At 34.0% G+C, this 11551-nt stretch overlaps 1 long non-coding RNA gene across 1 annotated transcript in view; it reads right to left on the bottom strand.

Annotated features, from left to right (window-relative positions):
- The window catches only part of LOC118743730, a 39944-nt gene extending 29973 nt beyond the window's left edge, over positions 1–9971 (bottom strand). The window contains exons 1-2 of the long non-coding RNA XR_004993497.1: positions 9766–9971; positions 4884–5342 (exon numbers count right to left, since the gene is read on the bottom strand). This is a non-coding gene — a long non-coding RNA (uncharacterized LOC118743730). The remainder of the gene's footprint in view (positions 1–4883; positions 5343–9765) is intronic.
- Between the last annotated feature and the right edge of the window lie 1580 nt (positions 9972–11551).

Raw genomic sequence — 11551 nt, 5'->3', positions numbered from 1 at the left:
GGGAAGTTTTAGTATTTTAAATAACAAAAATTTAAACAATTGTTGGTCGGTGAGTAGTAGCGTTGCCAGGGCATAGTCCTGAACCTAATTAGCAGGGGATGCGCCTTATTGCAAGACCTCCTGTTAATCTGCAAACCTTTTGGATTTGACGAAAGATGTAATAATGTTTGTTAGAGCAGTTTGGGACCTATCTTAAGCCTTGCATTTTAGTCTGGCCTAGTTTCTGGAATGGGCCTCGAACCAGGACTGAAAATTATTTTATTTATTTTTCAACACACACACAATCAAAAATTTTGGTGCGGCAAATGTCAAAGCTATTTTAGATATAATATTTTGTGTTGATTATGAATCCGTAGGTATAAAGTTTCCATCAACACCAGATAGTGAGAAAAACGTCTTTGTAATTGTTTCAGAAGCCCTAGAGAAGAAACAAAAGATGTCTAAATTACGTATCTTATAAATAATTGGTAAACTAGCAAATACCCGGCGTGCTTCGCTGAGCCTTAAAAGTATTTTTATGTTGTTCGATACACGTATTGAAATATTTCATTTATTTTATTATTTTAATTGAACAGAAATTTTCAAACAGGTTGCAACCCTCCTCAAAAATATTTTCGCTGAAATTTTTAAACAGCTGGCACCTCTTTAATTTATTTCCTTTCTGTATTTTAAGCTGCATCTCTAACAATATATCAGCGAAAGCTGAATTAAATTCCATGCATTAGTTTTCGCGTGATGTGCGTACAAACATACAGACTAAAATTTTAAAAATTGTTGATTTGGCTCCTGTTGTTCTTTTAAAAATCCCCTATAAGAATTTATATTTATTACACCGTGCGACAAAAACCAAAAATTTGTAAAACACACGTAAAACTTAATACATTCACAAAACAGATTTTTTTTTAAAGGACTTTGAAATTTCTTGGATATGACTGAATAAAAAAATTATTTAAAAGATTTGGAGCATTGTAGAGTAAAAATATGGGTATCAGTTAAAAGGAAAAATTCTTTAGAAATTAAAAAAAAATTTATTTTTTGTTGCATCAGTACAAACAAATGCTTAAAATGTGCTCTTAAAATTTTATCCTTGAATATCCTTGGTAATTTCCAATATTTATTTTTGAAAAAATAAATCAAGGACTGATAAGTAAACTACCACATCCTCGAATTTCGTTCTTCGACCTATATTAGTTTTAGATAAAAAAAATTGTGCAATAGTTACAATATACATAAATGAAGATACTGGAATCATTACACTGTACAGCACTCTGCTGGGTATTGGGCCAAACCAATTTTTTTTAAGAGATTGAGTCATGGGTAAAAAAGTGATTTCTCCGTTTTTCGAAGTTAGCTTCCGAAATCGAGATATGGGCCTTCGAAGTTCAAAATAGAATCTTTGGTAAAAATTATTTTTGATTATTATATGTAAATAACTAAAAAACTGAAAATACAGTCGTATACCGCCTTTTGCTCTTATTTAAATGGTTTATAACTTTTTTTTTTTGCAAACTAATATTACAGGTGCTAAAAGGCGGGTCTTCGAAAAATTAAAAACCTCATATTTCAAACAATGTTGAACTGATTTTTAAAAAGGTGGTATCATTGTAAACGTGATTAGACAACCTTCTGATATGCATATTTATATACTTTGTATATAAAAATTTGAGAAAAACCATTTAAAAGGAAAAAATACCTTTTTTTATAAAAAAAAATATTTTAAACAAACAAATAACTAACCGATTTAAAAAAAATTAATATCGTTGTTGACGCAATCAAATCTTCTTCCTTCTCATGTGCGTAACACTATAAAAAGTAGGTATCGTTGTAAAGGCGGTTAAATACTCTTTCTTCTGGTATGCATATTTGAATGCTTCGTATATAAAAATTTAAAACAACACTTAAAAGCAAAAAAAAAAAATATTAAAAAAAAAATAACAAACCGATTTTTAAAAAAATTGGGACGTTGTAAAGGATACCAGAAAACTTATACTTTGTTAATCCCAAAAATTTATTTTTATATACACAAAGAAAAAAATGAATTTAAAACATTTTTTCTCTCTATATAAACTCTTACCCCCTAGGTGAAAGGCTGGCTACGCCCTTGTATACAAAAAAATTATGTATTTAAACCGTACATCATACGGTCAGCTTGTTCTTTTAGAGCGCATACATAATAATAATAGATTGGCGGTTACACATATATTAGTGTTTGGCCGAGCTTCTCCTCCGACTTGTGGCGTGCGCCTTAATGTTATCACACAAAGCGGAGGGACCTACAGTTTTACGCCGACTCCGAACGGCGATTATATTTTTATGAGAAGCTGTTTTTCATGGCAGAAATACACTCGGAGGTTTGCCATTGCCTGTCGAGGGGTGACCGCTGTTAAGAAAAAAACTTTTTTCTACATTTTTTTTGCGATGTTGCTTTGACCAGGGTTTGAACCCGGGCGTAGCGGAGTGGAAGCGCGCACTGCTTACCACTACACCACAGAGCGCATACATGGTTCCAAAATAACGATTCCAGTATCTTCATTTATGTATATTGTAACTATCAACATCTTATAAAGATATTGGGTAAAATTTTTTTATCTAAAACTAATAAAGTTCGAAGGACGAAATTCGAGTCTTAGTTAACATATTAGTCCTTGACATATATTTTTTCAAAAATAAATATTGGAAATTTCTCAGGATATTCAAGGATAAAGTTTTAAAAGGACATTTTCAATACTTATTGGTGCACCAAAACATTAATTTTTTTTTCTATTCTACTGAATTTTTTCTTTTAATTGGTAACGATGTTGTTATTCTACAATGCATCGAATCTTTTAAATAATTTTTTTATTAAACCATATTATAGAAATTTTAGAGTACTTCTAAAAATGACGTTAGAGAGAAAAACTAAAAACGCAGCATTACTATATTTGGCCCCCAGTTTTGTGAATCTATTAATTTTTTTGTGTGTAAAATTGACCGTCGCATAGTCTTATTACCACTACCATTAATCTCCTATCATCAGTCTAAGCTTTTAATTTTTCGCTACGGTCGTTCAGTTCCAGTAAACCATTTGTACGTTATTGTTTATGTGCCTATTATTTTGTAAGAAATAATTAGTTCAGTGAGTTAATTGAATGCCTAGAACAGTTGGACTTTAAAACTTCGAGACGCATGTTTCGTCTTAAATGACAGATCGACCTTCTGAAATCAATTGTCATAACTTCTTCTATGCTTTAACAACATTTCACAGAAAATCGCACTTTTACACAAACAAAAAAAAACCCCTAATAAATAAAATACCTTGTGATGAAGCATGATAATTTTTACTTTGATGCCCAAAGGACTGCCAGGTGCTGATATTGATTGATGCCTAACAACTATTGGCGGCGAAGCGAGAAAAGGTCAAATTTATAGAAGCAAACACTGTGCTTAAAAGGAAAAATTACCTTACAGCTTGGAAGGCGAAGAGTTGAAAGGGATAAACTCAGCTAGCCTATGGCTCGTAATAATAAAAAATTAGTCATAATGTCGGGCTTGGCTGCAGAAAAATTATAAAAAAAATTGCGTGATTTCATTTTCACCTTAACATTTTTTGACACGCCTTTTCTCTATCATTTTCGCACTTATTTCCATTTGAATTGCTTTACTAAAATGATAAATTATTTGAAATAATAATCTTTGGCGGCCGCATTTTGTGCATACACACCTTTTCGTGTTCGGTACTGGAATATGCTGAGCAAATATGGGTAAACACGCAAATAAAGTAAAGAATTAAAAAAAAACGTGAATTTTTTTCTGCAGTACGGGTTTTTCGGCGCACATTTTTTTGAATGGTTTTTCACAGCATGAATGCTAAATGGCCAAAGTGAGTTTTAATCTTAGTATTTGCCATCATATTTTTCATTTACCCTTAAAGCATATTTTGGCCATTGAATGAATATTCAATTCGTAAACATGCTGGTTGAAAATTTCACGAAAATTTGCTTGATTCAATTTGTTTTCACGATGCGAAAATTACTATATATTTAGGCATAAATACTTTATTTGCATAGCAGGCATCTGCCAGGCTAACCCTCCCTCTCAATTAGTTAATTTCAGATGCGAATATTGATTTTGTTTTTCAAAAAATTACTATAAAAGTTCCAGTCAGGCGACAATGCTTCACTTGGCTGTCATTTTCAACTCGAACTTGTTTTTGGTCGAAGGTGGTGGTACACCTATCTTAGAAAGTGAATTGTATGGTTAAATGAAAAATTGGGTATTACTATTGAAAACTTACTGAAGAGAACCTGAGTTTTCCGATCGAAAAATATTGATTTTCAAAAATGCTATACCATTTCTACTAAAAGTGGTTTTTTCCCATATAAAATACATGGAAAACTTTGTGCGCTTTGAGCGGCCTTTATTTTTTGATTGTAAATTAAAAGAAAAAATAGGGGTATACTTTTTCGACATAGAACAATCCTAGGGGGTAAGAGCATTAAAATTCAACTTTACTCTTTGTGGATCACCCTAATGCACAACCACCGACGAGGTAGCTGCGTAGACTAATTTTGCATATTCTCCGTGTTCTACGGTCTCTGATCAGTGTTGTCATCGAAAATGACCCGGATCGGCATTATGTTTGAGAATAAAACTAATGGCTTAAATCGGTTCAACTCCGTCGTCTCTGTAGGCTTATCAGTGGATATATCGGTGTGTTTTCATAAACATGATTACCTTTGCTTTTTTGCTGCTTTTGTCCATTTTGATACAAAAATAAACATCCTGCGAAGGTGAAAATGTTTTAACGCGTTTTAAATTGAATTTTCTTTTGTCGGAAATATCGCTGACAGTAAATTTCTTGGCGCTTTTAAATTTTGTAATCTTTTTCTGTTTTGTTTGCTTACCGAGATAATTTTGGGACTTCTCCTTATCTTTGGCGCTTTATTCAATTTTGGGCTCACTCGAACGGTCTAGATGCAGAGGTATATGTTTGTGCTTTGTGTTTTGCGATTATTTTTGAGATTGCTCGCGTAAATTTAATGGCTCAGCTAAATTATTTAGACAGCTTTTGCTGTTACATTTGTCGATTTAAACTGCCACAGCAGTTGTTGGTATTGCGCTTAAGCTTGAAAGCGTTTGATGAGGTTTTGTTTTGGTCTGCGGTAGTAAGTTTCTTTCTTTCAAAAGGAAAATTGAATTTAACATGAATGGGTTTTTATACTTTTCATTTGTTGTTTTGAGTATTTTGCTGCAAAAGTTTTTGTTTTGTTAATTTTGTCTTTTGTTGACGCAGTCCATCACTTGTTCACACAGACAGTTCACATCAGCTACATCGGTACTTCCGTAGGCTAATTTCCATTTCTCTGCATAATTTTGGGCAAACAACCAAACGAAAAGAAAATAAACAGCGATTTCTTTAAATTTTAATTCACATTTAAATGAAAAATATGAAAATTTTTATTTTTGCTAGTTAAATTTTCCATGCTTATTGCACGACACTGCGAATAAAAGGAGACCACAAAAATGCTAATATTTTCCTTCCATTTTGCTCGCATCTTATTTAATTAAATTTTTTTTTTATTTACGCACGCAAAATTTTCCAATTAAAATTTCGTTTTCATTGTGCGTAAATAAGCAAAAGACGAATATCGACATGCTAGCTAATAAGCGTGAAAAGGGGGAAAAATAAAAATAATTACATGCTATAAAGCAAATAAGCCAAGATATAGATGACCGCCGCACAGTGGTCGGGAAGCCATGTTTTACGCGAAATATTAGAAAGGCGTTTACGTTTATAACTAAATTGCAGGATCGTAGTTTTTTTGTAAGGCTAAGTCCGAATAAGGGGCGGATCAAGGGGGGGCTGGTATATAGGGGAAATTGGGGAAATTGTATTTAAAAAAAATTTTAACTGATTTTTAAGTGTTATAAGGGACCTGAAATAAAAGTTTGCACAAAAAAAGTTGTATACCGTTTAAATAAGAGCAAAGGGCGGACTATGTCTATACTTTTACTTTTTTAGTTATTGACATACAATATTTAAAAATAATTTTTTATCAAATTCCCTACTTCGAAGGCCCATATCTCGATTTCGGAGGCTAACTTCGAAAAACGGAGAAATTATTTTTTTATTTCCGACTCAATCTATTGAAAAAAAATTGGTTTGGTCCAATATCCAGAAAAAAATTGATTTCGCCGTATAGCGGGAGAAAATAAAATGCCTATCAAACTTGGGCGTACAAAATTTGTGATTCGTATTTCTCCTAAATTGCTCTTTAACAGGTGCTTTTAGACTTTTTTTTTGAATTTCTCGTTAAATAACAGCTTTTTTTGATTTTTATTTAATAAATCCAAAATAACAATTATTTTTGATTTTTATCTAAATAATCTGGCAATAACAGTCATTTCTGAATTTTAAGTTAAATGTCTTAGATAATAGTTATTGAAGAATATTATTTATAAAAGTCATAGATTAAAATCAGTCACTGATTTTTGTTTTTTAAATCACATTTACAAAAGTCATTTGTATAAGTCGTAGGAAACTTTTGTTATCCAACACCTTCTTAACTGCGAAAAATTATAATGACTTTTAAAAATCTATCTTAAAAAATAAAAGTTGGTTACTTCTTTACTTCGGACAGATTTTTAATGATGACGTTTATAAATAAAAGTCTTCAATAACTATTATCTAAGACATATAATATAAAAATCAAAAATAGCAGTTATTTTCAGATTATTTAGATCTAAACATTATTTAGAGATAAAAATCTATAATAAATAATTGTAATTATGAATTTATAAAATAAAAATTAAAAGTAATTTTTATATTTTTAAATTTTGCATAAAATTTTTTTCAAAATAAAAATATTTTCAAATTTTATTCTAGGTGAAAAAATAAATCGATTGGTACGTATCACTTAGTTGTAGAACATTTCCTTTTTGAATTTGAATTTTTCAATTTGGAACTAATTTGCGATCAAAAAATGAAATAATAACACAAAATAATAACATAGATCCACGTTTCAAACTTTGTGCAAAAATTACAAAAATTCACTAAATTTTCAAAGATTCCACACTTTTTATTAAGAATTTTTAGAAAATGTTGTCTTATGTAGCTTTATAGCCCATTCATTTCTATTAAACTCAAAATGCAATTTGGGGTGGCTACAAAAAAACTTAGATTTTTGGCTATATGAAAAACTGCTAAAATTGGTCTAGTGAAATTAAAATGGCCGCCATTTTTTTGGCGTCAGTATGCGCAGCTTGATTTACTTTTAGTTATATATATTTGAAAAAAAAATATTTCTTGAAACATATTTTTAAGGTATTGATAATTTAGCACACATAGCTGTCAGAACCTGCCACGATCGAATTCGATGAATTAAATGGACTCAACGGTTTAGTTAGCAGATACTATTGAAAATAATGATCAACGAACTCAAGGACATTTATGCATACGAATATCTTTATTCCGGTTAATTTATCACAGTTTTCAAATATGCCTTTTTTGCATAAAATATTGTCTCTCCGACCATTGTGCGCCGCTTCCCCATTTGCAATTTACATGGAAGTGTGTGCAAGCTTTCGTGCACGCTGACCACATTTGAAATTCCGAATCTCTTAATTTAAAAATGGCTTCCTCCCATTTCTTTTGCTGTATGATTTGTAAATGTTACAAATCTTCATTAAATATTTAATGAGTTCAACTTTAAATCTTGAAAAAAAAAATGGTTTTAAAGCACACGCACATTACTCTAACATAATGAATGGAGATGATTGGGAGCAGCATTGTTGGTGTGAAATTGATAGGTTTAGCTGACAATAGGGGAGTGGTGCAGAAATTGACTACATCTAATCAATTTTTAATACCTGCGGCTAATAGGGTAAAAATTTACGGAGTAATCGAGTGGTTCATATTCAAATATACGAATTGAAGATTTCTTGTCAATTTATGTCACATTCTATTAATGAAACTTCCAGCGCGATCAAAATAATATATTAATTTGTGTCCGCTTTGTCAGTGATTGGACTAAGTACACTCCGTGATAGTATTATAATCAGGCGCGGCCCTTACTCTAGTAAGGAAAAGTTCTTGGAAGTTATGTGATTAATTAACTTATGAGGTGGGTTTTGTCAAAGGCTGATGAAAGCTCAGCCGCTACAGAGCCGGGTGAAGGTCCCATTAACCCTCACTAAATAAAATACAGTATTCTTTTGCGTTTAATTCGAATACAAACAAGGCGCTATAATTAAAGACCCGGCAACCTTACGTCCAAGGAAGAGGGAGCATGGAGGAAAGATATTGACGGTGACGTTCTGTATTTTAGGTCAAACGTAGAGTAGGGAGTAGATTTAAAATAAAAAAAAAGAAATCGGAGTAAATCTACTCCGACCGGAGTAAAGTCCGGACGCTAGTTATGACGCCGAATCGACTGGTGAGCTATGGTGAGAACGCAAGCAGCACGGCCAACGAAATATATTTTTGTCCAGGAATTTTTTGATGTGGATTATAGACGGCAAAATGGCAATTAGCTAAAAAGAAAAATATAAAGACAACATATTTTTGCTTCTGGCTAAGTTGACGTTATGAGTAATCACGGACGATTTCTTACGTAAGTTAAGTTAAGTCTAGACTAACTGAGCCTTTAATGCGCACAACTTGACTGGTGTGTCTGGGTCCGCGAGTTGGCTGCGGCTAATTTTTGGTGGTCATCTGGCGTAGTATCTAGATTGATACGTTCGGCGAGATTTGGGATCACTGAGACCAGCGTGGTCTTAACTACCTGATCTTGTTCGAGGCGCTCGTTTGGTGACAAGTTGATCGTTGCGACGGCTGGATGGTTGAATCTTACCGCGGCGCGAGTGTCTAGTAGCCGCCAGTAGTTGTAGGGATCGGTATTGCTTTGGAGTTGGAAGGTTTGGCGTGCAATTTAGCATCTGATGAGTTGGCAGTGTCGCATATAACCAGTCTTCGGAGAGATAGTTATCCTGGTCGTACGTGGATTAGAATAGTTTCTTAGCTCTTCGGTATTAGAAGCAACGGTGTCCAGGTTCTTTGCATCGCTAGCAGGATTTCTTTCTACTGTTCCCTTCGTCACGAAGGGAGTAGGTTGTATGCAGCCTGTCTATTTTGCCTGGCCTCTTCGCTCTTGAGGAGCTCAAATTCGTCGGTGAGCACCATCAGCTCTTCAATTATTGTCCTGAAATCCTGCAGTACCTTTCTTCCCGAAAAGTGTACGTCCCAGCGGCGAACAGTGTTCAATAGTTTGGCGTCGCTCATCTCGTTGCGTCTTGGTGTTGCAAAGGACAGCGGGTTGAGAAAAAGGACTGTCCTTTGACACGTACTGTGTACGGATGGTCAGCTTAGTGATAAGTGTGATTTTGTTTAGTTTTTTTTTTATTACCAATGGAAAACGAAATAAAATATACTTGATACTGTACTTGAAAAACTAGCTTTTTCATGGCATAAAATCACAAACCTAATTTTCATTATAATCAGGTTTCAGGGTTTCAGACAAAGCTTAATCGTAATCTAAGTGCAAAATTGGATTTAACGAATTGCTTTTATATTGTTCATATGACCAATGCCTTTTGCCGCCGGGTAGCTGCCACCTGCCACCTGCCACATGCCCGCTGACTTGCGCTCAAAATCACTGACAAAGCTGTGCTGTTTTATTTCTGCACAACACATTAATCCAGCTGCAGATGCAAACGAAAATCATAAACAAAACCAACAAACACATACACACACACACAATAAAAGTATATAAATATTTTCACACCAACACTTTTACAAATTTTTCCGCGAGGTTTAGCGCAACACCTTTACACGAACGCAGTAAATATTTTTCTAATTGTATGTGCGAACATCTGTTAGCAGCCTCCACGGCCACAGCGCTTTCGCAATACCAAAGACGAAAGAGTAGGGGAATATAGAGTATGTATGTACGTATGTACATACGCTTTTCCGTACTTTCTAACCGTTCATTTCAAGTTTGGCCGCTAGACTGAAAATTTTGTTGGGAAAAGTGTGTCGTGCTGGGCAAAATTCCTTTTCGTCGAGGAAAGCTTTTGCACTGGAATGCGCTGGAATGAAACAGCTAACACTTTTGAAGTGAACAAAGGAACATATGTAGGAAGGAATTCATGTATGTAAATATGTATGCATAACTGTGCGCTGGAGCGCCGGGCTTCAGCTAGCGCTCACAGCCAACCACAGTCAGTCCATACAAAATCAACAACAGCAAGCTTTGGCGGCAGTTAGTTGGGGGCAATGTTACCGGTGAACATTTTTCGAAAGCCGAAAAAAAGTGTCACAGACGAAAAAAAGTATCTTCAAATAATGCGAATCGTTTACCTCTCGAAACTTATTAGGGCATATTCATAATCGAAATAAAATCGACTCTTAGGCTACCCAGCCAGCAAAAAATTCGAAAACAGATCCGGAAAAGGACAAAAAAGTGAATGAAGTGCGGATTTTTGTCCGTTTACTAATTCCATTTCCGGATACTTTGATGATCCGTTTTCCTACCAAAGTGTGCGGCAGAAACGTATGCACAGATAAAAGTATGTGAAACGGATACGTTTTGGGCTGCTTTTTCTGAAATTTATCTGATTGAATTTTTCGTTCAATACGCTTTCCTTCTGCACTTCACAGGTACTTTTTCATCGTTCAAAATATATAAAATAAAATTAGGAAGCGCCTGACGGAATTCGAAACCGTCACCTTCTGGAAGCTAACAAATAGCGGAACACTCCTCTGCACGCTCAGCCACTGCCGACTACGCATGCTTGCTTTCAAATATTTAGCTTGAGCAAATCAAATACAATTATTGCTTTCAAATGACATCATCTTTTTCGAACGTTTTCCGGATGCGAAAATTGATTATAACTGCACTGTCGGAAAAATTTACGTTTCTTTGCTGGCTGGGTAGTTATAGATTTTTGAGATAATTTCAAGCTACAACAACGGTGCACTAATTCTTGCTATTTCTGGACATTTTTGCGGATAAATTTTGCCATAATGAAAATTATTAAATCGGTCAAAATCTCGCCAGAGATGTAAATTTTAAGGGCCCTTGATAAGTAAATGTTAAAAGCATTTTTAAATATGTAAGAAACAAAATATATTTTATGTAAAAGTTGTCAAAATCTGTATATAGAATTTTTAGTCAAAAGAAAGGGGCAAAAGTCGTATGATTTTTAAGAAAAGTTTAAAAATAAGCCCATTTCTAAAAAGTCGGTGTCAGGGGGCATCGATCTCCAAAAAGTGTCAATTTGACGCGCAACGGTAACACTGGTTGGAGGTGCTGGCATTCAAAAATTGCATTTGTTGTGGGAGGCAGCCAGAGAGCTGTTCAAGGTAGCTAGCTTTTCTTTTTCATCGGTTAGACGGAGAGGCCTCTTGGGTTATTGGGTTAGCTGGGCGCCCGCTGTGGTGTGTGCTTGTGTTTTTGTTTTTGTTTGTAACGTAAGGATACATACATACATAGATATGTATGTATATAGCGCTATTATTTTTTTGGTAAATTTGTGCTTGCCGCAATGACACTTGTAGCATTGAATGGTTTAA

Source organism: Rhagoletis pomonella, unplaced genomic scaffold, assembly GCF_013731165.1.
Source record: "Rhagoletis pomonella isolate Grant_MI unplaced genomic scaffold, Rhpom_1.0 Rhpom_scaffold_00007, whole genome shotgun sequence".
In the NCBI taxonomy this organism is placed as follows: Eukaryota; Metazoa; Arthropoda; class Insecta; order Diptera; family Tephritidae; genus Rhagoletis; species Rhagoletis pomonella.
The sequence above is the reverse complement of the archived record's forward strand: the minus strand, read 5'-3'. Positions and strand labels throughout refer to the sequence as shown.